Source organism: Gracilinanus agilis, chromosome 1, assembly GCF_016433145.1.
Source record: "Gracilinanus agilis isolate LMUSP501 chromosome 1, AgileGrace, whole genome shotgun sequence".
NCBI lineage: Eukaryota > Metazoa > Chordata > Mammalia > Didelphimorphia > Didelphidae > Gracilinanus > Gracilinanus agilis.
The window spans coordinates 15,306,774-15,324,582 of record NC_058130.1 but is presented as its reverse complement, the minus strand read 5'-3'; the positions used below and the strand labels follow the sequence as shown (position 1 = coordinate 15,324,582).

Genomic DNA, 17,809 nt, shown 5'->3' with positions numbered 1-17,809 from the left:
AAGGAAGGAAGGAAGGAAGGAAGGAAGGAAGGGAGGGAGGGAGGGAGGGAGAGAAGAAAGAAGGAAGGAAGGAAGAAGACAGCTAAATGAATGGAGGAAGGATAGATGAATGGATGGACAGAAGGATGGATAGATGGATAGTTGGAAGGAAAGAGATACACATATAGATATACATTAGTGTTTACATGTATATTTAAAATAAGTACAAAGTAAACAAAAATAGCAACAAAGAGGGAAGGCAAGAGAAGACCCATCAACTGTACAAAGTGGTACTTAAAGTGAATCTTGAAGTTGGGGGTTTTAAGAGGAGGAGGAGGTAAAGAAGGAGCGTGGTTCAAGCATGGTACATCACAGCACAGAGATAGAAGACAGAATGAGATGTCTAAAGGCTATTGGAAGTTGGACTGCAGGGTGCATGAAGGCTGATTAGAGGCAGACTGGAGAAGACTCCAGTGCAGCCTAAAGGGCATAGGGAGCCACTGGGGCTTCTTGAGGCGGACAGTGACAGAGCATGAATGTGAGTGAGGAGAAACTTGAGGCAGGGTGACTAAGGAAGAGGTGATAAGCACCTGAACTCAGGTGGTAGCCACATAAGGGGACAGAAAAGAATAGAAACAAAAATGGTTATGGAGAGAGCATTGACGAAGGTTGGCAGTGAAGATACTGGAAGAGAATGTGAGTGTCCTGAGGTGTCTGGAAAGCCTCTGTTGACACCGTGGACCCCCGTGGGGCTCAGAGAGTTCTCCTTTTCATGAGCAATAATGCCACCTGACTTTGTATCCCAAAGATCCAGATGGAGAAGCTTTTTCCTGTAGCTCTTCCAGCTAGGGGGAACCACAGTGCACAGAGCATAGAAGCTAGAATTCAAATGCTGCCTCAGACACTAGATAGATGTGTAACCCTGAGCAAGTCCCTTAACTTCCAACTTAACTTTTAAAACAAAAATCTTCCTTAACTGTAAAATGGGGGTAATAACAGCACCATCTCACAGGGTTGTTGTGAAAATCAAATAAGATCATTGGAAAACACTCAACACAGTGCCTGGCACACAGTAGGGGCTACATAAATGTATATTCTCTTCCTCTGGGGAAGGCACTTGGGGACTGAGGTAGGTTCAGGTCCAAGGAATGGTCTCAGTAAATGGATTATTATCCACAATAACTCTTTCCTTGGCAAAGCTCTTCCCTTGAAACAAACCTATGAGGTGGGTAGCAGGGATTGTTTCTCCCATTTAGCTCAGGCATCTCGAATGGGATTCAAACCCAAGGCCAGCCCTGCATCCACCTTGCCAAGGATGCCACTAGCCCCAGCTTGGTCTTTAGTCTCATGTTTTCTCCAGGGGAGCAGAGCAGGGCGGTGCGGACCTTCTCACGGCTGCGAGGTGGGGCTCCCCTCAGCCCTCACTTAAACTAAATCCAGGCTTTCTCCGAGACTCTCCTTCCTGACCCCTGGATGGTCCCAACAGGAGGAGAGGGTCGGGCCTTTCTCCCTGGGACAACATCCCCGCAAGCTCTAGCTCAGGGATTGTTAACCTGAGGCCAGGAACACGATTTTTAAGTATTTTGATCACTGCATTTCGCCCTGACTGGGTCCCTTTGTTCTGGGCTGGCCTTTCTTTTATGCATTTACAGTCCTAATTGTGAGAAGAGGGTCGAGGGCTTCGCCACGTCGGTGCCAAAGGTCAGCTTGGATACTTCCACAGGCATCCTTGGAAACTGTCACCGGGCAACGATAGCAGTTAAGTGAAGTGATAACCCACAGACATGGCTTTGATCCATGACGTCAAGGACAGGGTGAGAACAGTCGAGAAAACAGCAGAGGGCACGGCTGGATGGCTCAGTGGATTGAGAACCAGGCCTAGCTAAGAGGGGAGGTCCTGGGTTCAAATCTGACCTCAGATACTTTGTAGCTGTGAGACCCGGGGCGAGTCACTTAACTCCACTGCCTAGCCCTTTTCGTTCCTTTGTCTTAGAACCAACACAGAGTATCAATTCTAAAATGGAAGGCAATGGTCTTGCTTGTAAAACAAAAACCAGTGATTTGAGGTCAGAGGGCCTGGGTTCAGATCCTGTGTGATTTTGCCCAAATTACCCAATTTGCCCACTTAAGTCTGCCAGGCTTCATTTTCTCCACTTATAGAATGAGCAAGTTGACTAGATGGCCTCTACGGTCCCTCCAGCTCTAAACTGAGCACATTACTTAACCTCCCTTTCGTTATTTATAACGCAAGGGGTTCGAGCGAGATGGACTCCAAAGGTCCCTGCCAGCTCTAAATCTATGATTCTATGTTCCTGATTAAAGTGGTCCAAAGCCAGACTTCTTTGTTTCCTTTGAGACTCTTGACAGTCCTCTAAGATAGGTACAGATATTATTCTCCCCATTTAACAGATGAAGAAACTGAGGTCCAGCAGGAAAAGTGGTCACACAGCTGTCGAAGTATCAAAGGGCAGATGTGAAGTCCAGGCTTCTTGGTCAAGTCAAGGCTAACACCCTCCACAATTCCATTCTGCCCTTAAAGAAGATGCAGAAGGCACGTCACTCCTCTGGGAGACCCCGCTGGTCTGAAGACGGAGGAGAGTTCTTCCTGGTCGTGGTTCTAAGAAGGAATTTAGGCTTTCTCTGACCTTGTGCTTATGTAGTCTGTAAATACGTTCGTTGTATCTTTGGCTCTTCTTCTCCATCAGTTTATAAATAGTTTCTTGAGGTCAGAGGTGGCCGATGGCTCCATCTGCCCCCAGTGGCTGGCTCTGTTCTCTTTACTGGGAGCTCTGCATAAATATTTATCACTGAATTAAGTAAACTCTACTAGCCAGAGCTCACTGGAACTCTCCACATTCCTTCTGAAAACTGGGACAGAAGAACACTCACAGGGGCAGTCGTGGCGTAGCCGGGACCTGGAATCGGTAGACCTGGAATCCTGGGCCCTGTGCAGCCGGCACCCTGGCCTTAGGAAGGTCACTCTGGGCTTCATTCATCGACGCCCTGTCCAGTTAGAGGAATGGGCTGGAAGAGAAGTTCTACACTCCCGTCCAGGTCTAAATCTAAAATTCTAGAAGGATTTCTAAGGCTTTCGTTCTAGAATTCTGGAAGGATCTCCTTCTAGATCTTTGAACCTAGAACAGACATTCCTAACCTCGGATCCCCCAGGGAATCTGTGGAAAGATTCCCAGGGTGCCTGGGACCTTGGAGAGGGGGGAAAAATGACCCCTTTATCTTCACGAACCTCTAACTGAAATTTAGTTTTTCCTCTCATTGTGATTTTTTTTTTAAAGCAAACATTCTCAGAGAGGGCCCACCCATCGACTTCACCAGACTGCCAAAGGCTCTGTGATACACAAAGAGACCCAGATTCCCCGTCCCAAAGTTTCCTTCCCTATCTCTGATCCTGGAAGGAATTCTAAGGCCACTCCTAGACGTTGAAGCCGGAGAGATCTCTAAGCTCCTGACCCCCTCGAGCCTCTCCTCCTAGGAGGATCTCTCAGGGCCCTTCCGGCTCAAACAATCTAACTTCGCCAAGACTAGGCTTCGGCAAACACGCTGGACCACTCCACCGCAGGTCAAGACTCAAAGCAAATCTAATCAAGCCTTTTAACTTCATTTCTCTTCTGAATCTCGACTCATAATTTCCATTCCCCGTACTCAGGGTCCCATTTCAGAATGTCAAGAGGTCCCCTGGGCCTTTTTCGGACCTTCCCCCCTCGGCTGGGAGGGATAGATGTGGCTGTGCTGCTGGAGGCCAGCTGCCAGGCACCAGGAGTCTGTTTTAGATTCTACCGCTCATTAGGTTTCAAGGGATGAATAGTTCCTTCCACCTTGGCTGAGGTTTTGAAACTTGGAGAGGGTGCCTCCTCACCCTGTGGGTGGCTCCTGGGGCTTGAAGTGAGCAATTTACTGAAAGAGCCAGAGGGTCCTTGAAGTCCAAAACCAATGGCCTGCCAAACACACTCTGCCACTTTTGTCCCAAACTAGGGGGCACCTGTGCCTGGAATCCGGTTAGCAGGGCAAAGCTTTAAGACCAACATAACAGGCTTGGAGAAAGATGGCCAAAGTAACTAACTAAATGAATGAATGAATAAATAAATAAACAAACAATAAACAAATAAATGAATGAATGAATGAATGAATGAATAAACAAATAAATAAAAAGGATGAGGGGTTGGCTAGAGGGCTTATCTAGGGGCCTTCCCAAAGTTAGGTTATCAGCTGCAAAAAAAAATAAATTGAGGGTATACTGAAACCTATTGTTGTTCGTCCTTCATTTTCAAAGAAGACCATGGCTTCATGGGGTGATATTTTGACTTGCTTGTGAATTGGCTTTAAGTGAGGTAGGAAAAGGGTGGCTACGATGAACAAGGAATGATTCACCAAGGCAGCTTGGGACAGTGGGAAGAACCTGGATTTGGGGTCAGAGGACTTGAATTCAAGTTCCACTTCTAGTAATTATTACCTGAATGACCTTGAGAAGTCATTTAACCTCTTTTAAGGTCCCATTTAAAGCCATTTAGCCCATCTGGGCCTCAGTATCCTTATCTATAAAAAAAGAAGGAGCTATACTCAATGACCTCCAAGTTCCCTCCCAGTTTAAAACCTGTATGAACTTGACTAAATCACTTAAAAGTCCCTGAGCCTCAGGGATCCCATCTGTAAAATGGCAGGGTTGGATGAGATGGCCTCTGGAGTCCTAAGAGCCCTAGAGACTATGTGTGGCCTTGATCAACTCAATTAATGTCTTTGGGTCCCAGTTTCCTCGTTCCTAAAATGAAGATGACCCCGTGAGACCCCCCCCCAGCTCTAGAGTTCTGATCCCAAGATTCTCTCGGGAAAGAGAAGTATCCCCTCTCTACCACAGAACCTTCAGGCCAAATACTGGACCCAAAGCCTGCACCCAGTACTCTGGGGGGATTCTCATGTGCTCTAAAATGACATTCTTCTGCCCCGTGTTCAAGTCCACCATCTTCTGTGCCTTTCAAGAGATGGAGTTTGCAGAAGCTTCCCATCCAGATGGCAGCCTCCGGTCAGGGATGGAGGCAAGGTGGAGGCCAGAGATATCTACGTCCTGAAGCAACCGAGATACCCAACTCACATCTGCGTAGTGTAGAGAAGACGCAGAGCTTCACAAGCTGCACTTCACATTGGTTTACAGCTGCCCAGTGAGGAAGGGGCAAACAGTCATTGGCTGTGGGCAACAAGCAGTCATCGTAGCCCCTGCCCCAGGCCGGGCACTAGAGACACAAAGCCAAAAATGGAATCCCGTGTCCTCGCTCCCCAAGGACGAATGTACTATTAGAGCTTCTCATTATTCCCTTTTTCCAGATGAAGATACAGGCTGAGCCAGAAAGGGCCTGGATCCCAGGATCACCCAACTAGTAGGCATCGAAGGCAGGATTAGAGTCCAGGTTTTCCTGCCCCGTAAGCCAACATTGTCATCATCACACCATGCCATTTCTTTCTGGCCATTGCACAGATCCTTACTCAGCCTGGTCTAGCACAACAGCCAGGATTTCAAAGGAGGGTCTGATTTTCAGGCGAACACCTCCCCAAGCCCTGCTCTCCACCCGATCTTTGTACCCTGATATGCCCTGCTCCACAGCAAAAATAAAAACAGCCACAGTAGGGGAGGGGGTGGGGAGAGACAGAGAGACAGAGAGAGACAGAGAGACAGAGAAAGACAGACAGAGACAGAGACAGACAGAGACAGAGAGATAGAGAGACAGAGAGACAGAAAGACAGAGACAGAGGAGAGACAGACAGACTGAGACAGACAGAGACAGACAGACAGAGAGATAGAGAGATAGAGAGACAGAGAGACAGAAAGACAGAAAGAGACAGAGAAAGAGAGAGAGAGAGAGAGAGAGAGAGAGAGAGAGAGAGAGACAGAGGAGAGACAGAGGAGAGATGGAGGAGAGACAGACAGACTGAGACAGACAGAGAGAAGCAGAATAATATACTGAATAAAAAACCACCCTCCAACCCAGGAAGTTCTAGGTTCAAATCCCTCCTCTGACATATACTGGCTAAAAGACTCCAGGCAAGTCACTTAACCCCTCAATGCTGAGACTAATGTCTCTAAAACTAAAATGCACCGAAGATGCCAACTTGTCTAAGGAGAAAGAGTTTCTTTGCCTGGGAGTTCTTGCTCTCTGTGAAATCCAAGGCGCAGTCCCTATCTCTTCTCTTTGGGTGTATGAGCACACATGTGCCCACATGCACACGCACACGCCCAAGTTTACTGGGTATTAAATGGCAGACGTAGAGCTGCCGTTTTTAATAAGTAGAGCTCTTAAAAAATGGAAGCGGCTGCCCCGTGAGGTAGTGAGCTACCTGTCCCTAGAAGTATCCAAGAAGATGCTTGGCAGTCATCTGCCAGGGTCGCCACTGAGCAACAATGAAAAACAACGCCTGGTCCTATCTTTCCCTCATTTGTTTTTTCCTAAGCAGAGAGCAGAAGGAATGCCGCCAGGGGAACATCTGCAGGGAGAGGAGATGAGAGGGAAGCAAGTCCAGTGCTGCATTGTCCAAACCCATGAGGCAGGTGGGTAGAGCTATCTTTGGACACAGGAAATGTTTGTCCAGCGCTGGCTGGGCCTCTGCGAGAATCGCTCGCAGTCTTCTCCGTGCCCGTTCGCTCCAGTGGACCGTGTGTAGTCCAAAGCCAACGAGATCCGTTTGCCTTTGCCTTGCAATGACAGAATACTGACCTCTCGTCCTCCCACCCCTCCCTGTTCTCTCACTCGGCGGCCCCTGCCCTGCCTTTACCGCCCGCAGTTCAGTTTGGACTCTGTTCTCGACTCGGACACAGCCTTCCGCCCCTGCACTGGAACTGCTCCTGCTTTGGGGATAAGCCCCGTCGGGGCCCTTCTGGCTCCTGCTGGGCCCACAGAGTCCCTCTGAAGGACGTCCCACCCTCTCCCCAGGAAGGCCACCCCCTCCCCTGAGGGCCCCCTGAGGGCCCCGAACCTACAGAGTTCTGATGAACTCCCCGTAATCGTGTTCAGCCCCTTGTTGAAAGCCGTCCTGCTTCTTCTCAGCCTCCCCTTCCATGAGCCTATTAGCAGATGGCCTCGGTGCCCACTTTCCTGAAATTATGACCCTCCCTTCTGGGTTCCCTCATCTCTCCATCCTCTGTCCCCCAGGATCTCCTGGTGGCCTCAACCATCTTCTGCTCTCTAGTCTCCTCCTTGACAAAGCTAATCAATCATAGATGCAGGGGATAGCCAGGTGGCTCAGTGGATGGAGAGCCAGGCCTAGAGACGGGCGGTGATGGGTCCAAATTTGGCCTCAAATACGTCCCAGCTGTGTGACCCTGGGCAAGTCACTTAACTGTCATGCTTGGAACCTTCCCACTTGGAACCGACACACAGTATTGATCCTAAGATGGAAGATAAGGGTTGGTTTGTTTATTCTTTAATCATACATGTCTAGAGCTAGAAAAGACCTTAGAGGTCATCTAGTCCAACTCCCCTAGTTTATAATTGGAGAAACTGAGTCCCAAAGAGCACACCTGGGGTCCTAGAGGTCATAATCTAGGACTCGAACTCGGGACCTCTGACTCCAAATCCAAGACACACTGTCTCCTCCAACTCACCGAAACTTTCCAGTAAAAGGCCCGAAGTGTTTGCGAATTACCACGGGGGACTCGGCGAGCTTTCGTTCAGCTCGAATTGGCGACTAGAAGTCAAGAATCCACTTAAACCACACACTTCCACGGCCTCAGAGCCCACGAGGGGCTCCGCGCCCCACTGCCGATGGTCGGTCGGTTTCTCTGGCAGAGAAAGGCGCTTTCTTCAAGAAATCACTGAATATTCGCTGACAAACCACTGGCCCATCCCCCCGCAGCAGCTGGTCCCGATGGCCAAGAATAATAATTATTGTAATAATTATAACAATCTGAAGAAGAGGAGGAGCCTTTCCGGGGCCCTGGAGGCTTGCAAAGTACGCATAGAGAAAAGCCAATTCTAGATCTCCAGGAGATCAATAGAGCCGTTCTGGGGGCGTCGGGTAGGGCGGCTACGCGGTGCACCGAACAGAGCCGGACCTTCCTCAGTTCAAATCTGGCCTTCGATACTGGCTCGCTGTGTGACCCTGGATAAATCACTTCCCCCCGCTGGCTTCGGTTTCCGCATCTGTAAAATGGGCCACAGAAGGACAGGGCAAACCACTCCAGTCCCTTTGCCAAGAAAACCCCAAGTGAGACCGGACCGAAAAGGATAAAAACTTCCAGGCACAAAGGGCAGAAGAAGCCACTGAGTGGCTTAGGAAAGGGTACTTGGTCTTGGGATTAGGAAGGCCTGGGTTCGAATCCCAGCTCAAATGCCTATTAGTTGTTTAACCCTGGGCAGGACCTTATTGAGCCTGATTTCTCATTCCCCTTCCCACGGCAGCCCACCGGGCAGAGGACACCCCCGTGGCCTCCTCCAGAGCCAGGCCTGCCTCGCCCCTGGACGTCGTGGGTGCCCGGAGAGGACCTGCTCTCTGCCCCCACGGCCTCCACCCAGACACATGGTTTCCATTATCATTCCTAAGATCTAGCTCAGCTTTCACACGGATGCAGGAAGCCGCAGAGGTGGGGGAGGCAAACAGCTGGGCTGCTCCCCTGCTCGCTTCTCCCCTCCAGGAAAATACGTCATCACGGCCTGATGCCACTTCGCCCATCAATCTTCCTCCCCGGCCATGGCCGTCCCCTCCAGCCCCTCTCAGAGGAACGTCCGCCATCGCTCTGAGCCACGCTTTCCCCTCTTCAGCAGAGGAGAAAAAAGAAAGAGGCTCTTGAGGGCCGACAGGCTGGAGGCCGCAGGGGAGCAGGACCCACGCGGCGCTCTGGACTCGCTCTGGCGTGGGCCGTGGGCACCAAGGGCGGAGCCCCTCCCACGAGGGAAGTGGGCAGCGTGGCGGAGGTGGTCACGGTCACGGCTGGGACTACTCGAGCAGCGGGAAACTGGGCCCAGGCTTTAGGAATAGACGCTGGAAGGCAGGCGAGGCGAGGCAAGCAGGAGAGGGAAGGCGAGGAAAAGGAGAGGCAGGAGGACCGAGGAAGAAAGGAAAGAGGAAGAGAGGGGGCAGGAAGATTAGGACAAAGGACCAGGCCTAGGTTTGGTTAATATGTGTGAAGCTGCCTAAGAAGAAACTAGCTGCGGAGGAAGTCTTCCAGAGCTGCCCAGGACTCAAAAGAGCTTAAGGGACTTGTCCAGGCTCTTGCAGAAAACGTGTCAGAAGCAGGACTTGAATACAGGACTTCCAGGCTCCGAGGCTCTTTAGACCACAGTGCCTTTCACTGGAATGAAGGTAAGACAAGAAAATAACGCGGTACCTGTACTAGTGCTTCCTTATCAACAGAATGACCCAAGAAGACAAAGGGGGAAACAGTTGAAAGAAAAGATAATCTGGATGGATTCTACTCTCCAAAGTGGCTTTGGGCCCGCTAGAGGCGAAGCAGCCGGCTGGTCCCAGCCCAGCCCCTCTCCCCCACCTCGCACCTCCATGGGCCTCGCTTGGGCCCGTCGGCCCGTCCCACGAGGAGTGTTTGCTTGGGGGCCTGCAGCGCCCTCAAGGCTCCTTTCCTGGAGTCAGAGGCCAGCCAGTCCACCCCCGGGCCGGTTCTCCGAGCCATCGTGTATACTCAAACCGCTGCTCGCCGATGTGTGTGTCTGTACAGAAGTTGGGGGGGGGATTTCTGGCTGCCGACGAGGAATTACTCATGAATGTCCGTGGAAAATGGGAGCTGGATCAGACACAGAAAGAAAGAAGAGCGTCCTGTGCATGTACTCCAAGGGGGAAACGGCCCATTGGCTACCGAACTCGCTCATGAAGACCAAATGGAACGCTTGTTGCCTCTACTGGAATGCTTAAACCCAAGAGCTGCCGTCCACGGCTGGGCCCCGGTGGTTCGTCTAAACCCGGATATTTCATTTCCCATTAGTTCTCCCTGAAGTCACGTCAAAGGAAGCCCTCAAGGAATTCCAGGAACTAAAGATCCGTGTCCCTTCTGGGATACCCCTGGGGCCCTCCCCATTTCCAGCTCCCTTCCACGTGTGAGCTTACACGTGTGTGTGCACACACACACACACACACGCACACACACACGCACACACACACGCACCTTAGAACATCAGCTCTTCGACCATGGAGACTGTCTGTCTTTTTGCCTATATTCATATCCCCAGAGCTTAGCATGGTGCCTGGGCAGAGTCCATGCTTTGTCCACTCACATGCCGTGTCGCTTGTCTACACACTATTTTCATTGACTTTGTTTTTTAATCCTCTTACTTGCCATCTTAGAATCAATGCTGTGTTTTGGTTCCCAGGCAGAAGATCAGGAAGGGCTAGGCAATGGGGGTCAAGTGACTTGCCCAGAGTCACACAGCCGGGAAGTGTCTGAGGCCAGATTTGAACCCAGGACCTCCCCTCTCTAAGCCTGGCTCTCAGTTCACTGAGCCACCTAACTGCCCCCTGTCCATCCCCTGTTCATTCCAGTCCATCCTCCAGTCGCCTACCAAAGTCATTTCTGTCAAGCAGAGGACTGACGGTGTCGCTCTCCAGCTGAATAACCTCCAGTGGCTCTGCATTTGCTTAGAAGCAAACATAAAGTCTTGGTCTGACTCTGAAAGCCCTTCCTAGTCCCTTCCTACTTGCCCCCATGTCATACGTTCTCTCCCCCTCCCGTCCCTCCCCGTTCTCTGTAGTCTCTCCAGACCATTCTGATCTTCTTCTGTCCTTTCCTCATATCCTTCCATCTCCCGTCTCTGGGACTCCACATGGGGTTGCCCCCCTTCTGCTCTTTAGAATCCTTGGTTTTCATCAAAGCTCAATTCGAACATCACCTTCTGCATAAAGTGCCTCCTGATCCTCCCCCGTCATCTCCATTTTTTATCAAGAACACAGAGAAATTGCATTACTTATTGAAGTCAAAAGCAGTCTCCTTCCTTAGCAGACCATAATGTATCTCTTGGTTCCTCTGAAATAAAATACCCACAAGTCATGTGGGACTGGACAAAGAGCTGAATCTAACTAAAGCCCATCATGACACAGCTTGTTACAATGATTAAGGTGGCCTGGAGATCGAATCAGAGTCCCTGAACCATTATTCCATATGATAAAAAGCCTCATAAAAAAAAGCAGAATTGATTATATCTTAACAGATAGGAAATGATGGATTACCGATTTAAAGGGACTTTCCAAGTGAGTTGTCTGTGTGTATTCAGGCCAGTGAATGATTAGAGGAAAGATACAAATCAATACCAAAGGAGAATAAAGAATAAAAACGAGACCAACATACTATGTGCAATTAAAACCACTTGGCCTATTTGAATGAGTTATCCATGTTGGAAAATGGGAAGTGCTTCAAAGAACAGACATCAACACACACTAATACCATCTCCTTAAGATGTCTAACCAGTATAAATCAATCACTACAACAAGGAGGCCAGAAAGGCAATAAACCATGTTAGTCAACCAACTCTTGATCTGATTTCCAAGCAAAGAAATAGAACAGCAAAAGGCAATAGCAGTTTAGAACATATGTTCATTTACAAAGTCATACAGATGAAGACGAAGGAAGATTATGAGGATCACCTCATAAAACAGCAAGAAGGAGTGGAAGGGAAAACAAGCTTGTAGAAAGCTTGGTAAAAGACGCAATTAAGATATTTTGAAACATTTGAGGAAGAAACTGGCAGAAAGATATCTTCATCCCCAGTGTCCATACGGGATATGTGGTAGAACCTTCCAAGCTCATATTGGTCTGATCAGCCACAACCAGACACACTGAACACTGACCCCTACTTATTGATGTCATTTTGGTCCTTTTGAGTATGAAGGCCAACAACCAACCAACTGGCTGGTTGATCGTAGGCAAGTTACTTGATCTCTTAGTGTCCCAAACAGATTTCTAGGAAGATAAACTTCAGACAAGATCCAGCATGTATTTGGAGTGAGAATTCCTCACCACGAGCATACTCCAACAGGGACATCACAGATCCAGTCTCCTCCCCGCCCCTAATCACTCTAGAGAATTTAACTTCATACAAGAGAAACCAAGTGGATAAAGAAACTTTAATGTCCATAGAGCTGATCCACCAGTACATATAAATTCTGTATAGTCACTGGAGATGAACAATGAGCTGGGTCCAAAATTGAACAGGAGGGAAAGAGCAGGCTAGATTGTATGTGGAAAGCTGCCAGATGTTCCCTAAAGCAATGACCCACCTTTTTAATACCAATATTCTTTCTATGGAGAATTCAAAATTCAAGGAGCATTTATTAAGCACCTACTATGTGCAGAAACTGCTCAAAGTGATACAGAACCAAAAATATTAACCAAATATTCCCTGGCCTCAAAGAACTCATATTCTAATTTCAGAAGTTGATTGGTTTGGTTCAGTTTTGCTCAGGGATTGTAGAATCTGTTATCTCATAATCTCTGAAGAATTAAAGTTCTGGGCTACCCGAAGAACACAGGAGAGATGACCAGAGAGCATAAATAGGCTACAGAATAGCCTCAGCTAAGAATGAAGCTGCCCTACAGATTTCAGACTTCTATGACTCCACAACTCATTATCTCCCTCCCCAGTGACAACCCTCCCTATTACTCTCAAGAGCACCACCCTCCATCCAATCACAGATGTTTGTTGCATCTTCTTCTCCTCTTCACCATCCCATGTGGTTAAGTTGCCAAATCTTGTTCTACTTCCAGTATGTCTTGTCTCTGACACACCTGCCCTTCTCTCCTCATCTCCCTAACCAAGGCCTCATCGCCTCTTTCCTGGACCACTACAACAGCCTCCTGATTGGATTGTCTGAATGAAGTCCATCCAACCCACCCTCCATGCAGCAGCCATACAACTTTATTATTCTAAAGCATAGTTCCTCCTCCCTGTCAGTAATCTCCAATAGCTCCCTATTACCTTTAAGATCAAATACAGTATAAATACTCCTGTTAGTTTTTGAAGCTCTTCACAGTCCCATCCAAGGTTGGCCCCATCCAACCTTCACAGTGTTCTGATACATTCTTCCCTTCTATATATTCTGTAATTTAGCCATACTGCCCTACTTGCTCTCCATTTCCAATCTCCAAGAGTTTGCATGGTGGACCCCTATACCAGGAATACTCTTCTCCCTCACCTCAATCTCTAGAATCCTTTATTTCCTTCAATTCTCAGTTCAAATGCTGTCTTCTACAGGAAGCCTTTCCTAGTCTCCCAACTACTAGGGCCTTCCCCTCCAAGCTTATCCTCCTTCTTCGCTGTATTGATTTTTTTTTTTTTTGCCTATTTATATCCAGGGAGTCTCACTCATGAGAAGGTGAGCTCTGTGAGAAAAAGGATCATCTTTCCTTTGTCTTGTATCCTCTTAGCTTAATGAAGTATCTTGATTAAAGCAAAAGTTTAATAAATGCTTGATGACTAATTGATTGACGTGGGCTGCTCCCATTGAAAGAATTAAGGATAACAAATGAACAAACCATGTCCTCCACTGGTAGTCAATGAATGACAAGAGATACAGCCAAAGAGTCCTCCAATACCCCGCATTCCACTCTTACCTATGGAGGATTTGAAGAAGCATCAACACAGGAGTCACAAGACAGCACGGGCAAGCATGGATGGATGGGCTGAGATACCCCCAACGATAACGTCATTGATAGTATGATTTAGTTAAAGTTTAAAAAGTTTAAAAAAAAAACAAAATATCATTTGACAAATTGTATTTAGTACCTACTCCGTGCCAGGCAATAGAGCTATGAAGACAAAACAAAAGCAATCCTACCTGGTCTCCTCTCAGGGAGTTCACATTCTACTGGAAGAAACAACAGACACATGTATAGATAGACATGTAGAAAATCTATATGAAATGGATATAAGGTGATTTGTGAGAGGAAGGCCCAAGGCTCGTAGCCTGGCCCACTGGAACTCAGCCCAGTCAAGTATCCATCCTGCTGCATTGGGAAAGAACATCCTGGGAGAAAGAAGAGATACAGAAGCTTTACATAAAGATGTCCTAAACAAGACACAAATTGCCTGTCGCAGGCTGCCTCTTATCATCATCTGCTGACCAGATGGTGTTTATTTAGTAAACTCGAAGTCTTCTATTTATCTTCCCAGACTTTTCTATGAAGATGAGTGAAGGGTCCCCATGGGAGTAACTCTGCTCCGAGATTCTGGCGGCTGCATGGACCTTTTAAGTAGCTCAAGCTAGAGAGCCCCAAAGACCCTCGCATGCTTGCTCCACTGGGAAGCCCAGACAGTTTGGGATAACCTCCACCCTCGAGACCTGCAATCTCTCACAAGAGCCAAAGGCCTCAACAGCTGTTGCCCACAGCTGGATAAACCATAAGCCACGAGGGTCACAGCTGGTCCACATCCCTGATACCTAGCCAGTCAGATAATATCATTATTTCCTTATTCCCCAAATTCCAGCCCACTGTTGGAACCCAGAAACCACTGGGTAGGAAAACCACTTCTCATGCCCAAAATATGTGGCATCTCAAGCAGTGGTTAATGTGGATATCAGTTCTCAAGCCATGCCTGCTTTTGGTGGCTAAGTTTCTCTAGTGGATTCCACAGAGCATTTCCCAGTGGACATCCGATCTGAAAAGGCCCTGGGGAAAGAACAGGTGATGGATTTTGAGATCAGAGAGTCTGGGTTTGAATGCTAACCCTGACATGACTACCTGGGTGACCTTAGACAGATGCCTTCTCCTCTGTGGGCTTATAAAATGAGGGCTTGGGCAAGATGCCCTCCTGTCTGAGTCTGTGCTTCCCTGCTCCTCAGTGCTAACAGCACAGAATGTATCTGAATATATATTAAAGACTATCATGATGAGGTTCTAGGATATTTCTTTTTTGGGGGGGGAAGGGGAATTCCATAGTAATTTAGTTAGGTTGACTTTTATTGTTGTTGTTGTTTAGAGAGAAGATCCAGAAGATATCGCTTAATTTCATTTTATTTTTTAGATGCAAGCAAGCAGTCCTATTGAGTAGTTATCTTTTTTTTAAGAGGATGTAATTTTTTTTAAACCCTTACCTTCCGTCTTGGAGTCAATGCTCTGTATTGGCTTCAAGGCAGAAGAGTGGTAAGAGTAGGCAATGGGGGTCAAGTGACTTGCCCAGGGTCACACAGCTGGGAAGTGTCTGAGGCCAGATTTGAACCTAGGACCTCCCATATCTAAGCCTGGTTCTCAATCCACTGAGCTATCTAGCTGCCCCCAGGATATAATTTTTTTTAAATATTGGTGAACATACAGTGGTTTGAGCTCATGTTTTTCATGGTGTATTAATTTGTGGGTTTCTTTGTTTTTAATTGAACTATTATTTTTCTTTGTTTTGATCCATTTTAACAGTTTCTTGATGAAATTAGGGATTCCATTCAATAAGCAGTCACTTAATAGTCTCTGATATTCATGAGGTAGTCTACAGGTGCTGAGAGTGCAAAAGTGAAAATAAAACAGTCCCTATCCTCAAGAAGTTTATATTTCACTGGGAAGAACTGGTGAGTACAAAGATCTCAAAGTACATTTAAATTGGATGCAAAGTAACTTTGGCAGGAGGATTCTCACAGGTGGGAAAATCCCAAAAGTCTTCACCCAGAAAAGAAAGATGGCATTCACTCAGACCCCTGAAGGCCACTAGGGATCCTAATCATCAGAGACAAGGAAGGAGGATATTCCAGGTAGGGCTGACTTTGTCCATGCAAAGTTGGACCTAAGCTTTAAGAAGATCTCTTTGATGGAGGAGTGAAGGATGAACTGGAATGGGGAGGGAATCAAGGTAGGCAGGCAGGTATTACAATAGTGCAGGTGTGAAGTGGTGAGGGTCTACCCTAGAGTAGAGACAGTGCAAGAGGAGAAAAAGGGGGCATCTACAAGAGATGTTCCCAAAGTCAACAAGATTCAGCAACAGATTGGATATGAGGAGTGAGGAATTGAGAATGACACCACAAACCTGGGAGACATCAGCATTCATAGGGAAGTTAGGGGAGAGTTTAGTGGGAAAGATAATGAATTCCATTTCAAACATATTGAGTTTAAAATGCCCATGGGGCAGCCAGTTGGAGTTGGAATTACCAGGTGAGAGGTCAGGGCTCCTTAAGTAGATTTGAGAATGAATGACAGAGAGAAGATAATTCAATCTATGGAAGCTGATGAGATTATCAGGCAAAACTGTAGAGAGGGAGAAGAGAAGGCGCCCAGGACAGTCCTGAGAGACAATGTGGTTAACAGGCATGACTTAGAAAATGATCCAAAGCAAAAGAGAATGAGGAATGTGTAGATAGAGAGGAGGAAAACAAGGAAAGAGCAGTGTCACAAAAACATGTGTGTTGAGAAGAGGATAATTGACCATGTCCATGGCTACAGAGGTCAAGAGGATGTGGACTTCTAAAAGGAAAGGCCACTGGGCTTAGTGATTAGGATCCTTGGTAACTCTGGAGAGAGCCGTTTCCTCGCTTTTTTGTCTTAAATCCTTACTTTCTGTCTTAGTAAGAATTCTAAAGCAAAAGGGCAAGGGCCAGCCAGATGGGGTTAAGTGACTTGCCTCCGGCCATTGACAGAAAGAAGATGACTCAGTCTATGGAAGCTGATGAGAAAATATCCAAGGTCAGATTTGAACCCAAGTCCTTCCAACCCCAGGCCTACTGCTCTATTCATTGAGCCCTCCCTGCTCTGGAGGGAGCAATTTCAATTGAATGATGATATGGGCAGCAGACTGAAAAGAGAAGAAAATAGTAAAATGAAAGGAAGTGGAGGCGTATCTCACAGATAGTCTTCTCAAGAGTTTAAACACAAAAGAGAGATGAGATGAGATGAGATGAGATGAGATGAGATGAGATGAGATGAGATGAGACGATAGCCACTAAGGAATGAGAGAGAAGAGGGAAGGATGACTCTGGGTGCCAGGAAGAGTGATGGCCCTCTAGACAGAAAGAGGGAAAAGAGGAGAAGGTTCTGTTTGGGGCATGTTGAATTTGAGATGTCTCCAGGTCATCGAGATGACTTGAGGCCCATTAAACTATGTCCTCATTTACAGATTGTTAGTACTCTCCACTTCCAGAAATCACTTCCTGTTTATTACTTGTCCTACGTATATTATCCTCTATCAGGCTATGAGTTCATTGAAGACAGGAACTGTTTCATTTTTATCTTTGTGTAAGTGTGTGATAGTGAATAGAATGCTGGGCTTGGAGCCAGAAAGACCTTGTTTCAGATTCGGCCTCGGATTCTTACAGAGTATGATATACTTCCTCAAACATTGCCTCAGTTTCTTCATCTGTAAAATGGGGAAGGAGGTTGAAGTTGATAAATGGAGTTTGAGATCTATGATGGCCCATGCCTGGCACTGCATATGGCACTAGAAAAAAATGCCAGCTGAATTAAACGGAGCAGAATAAAGTTCCTTCACAGACATTCTCTCACTTGAAGTAGGCAGAGCAATGACCATTATCCCTATTTTACAAATGAAGAAACTGAGACTAAAAGAAGGTAAGCGTGGCCCAAAGTCTTATAGTCAGGAAATAACAGAACCAGAGCTGGAATGCAGACCTTCAGATTCCGAGGCTCCTGCCCTCCAAGGGCCCACACCTGCTCGTCTTCTGGCAAAGGGCTTCTTGGTACAAATATGCTCATGATGACCCATGTCTGATAGTCCTCGGCTCTCACTTGAGCTTCATGTTCCCTCCCAGCATCTGCCTAAACAGAGACCAGCTCATTCTGATCCCAACTGGAGTATCTCTGCCTCCACCACCACAGCCTCCAGGCATCCCTTCTACAGGCTGGACCCCTCACTCCCAGGCTTAGCAGCAAAATCCATTTAATAAACAATTA

General features: G+C 47.4%; 1 protein-coding gene across 1 annotated transcript in view; it reads right to left on the bottom strand.

Annotated features, from left to right (window-relative positions):
• Positions 1–17,809, bottom strand: part of ITGA9 (integrin subunit alpha 9) — a 355,639-nt gene that overhangs the window by 244,719 nt on the left and 93,111 nt on the right. The gene's annotated exons all lie outside the window — the stretch shown is intronic.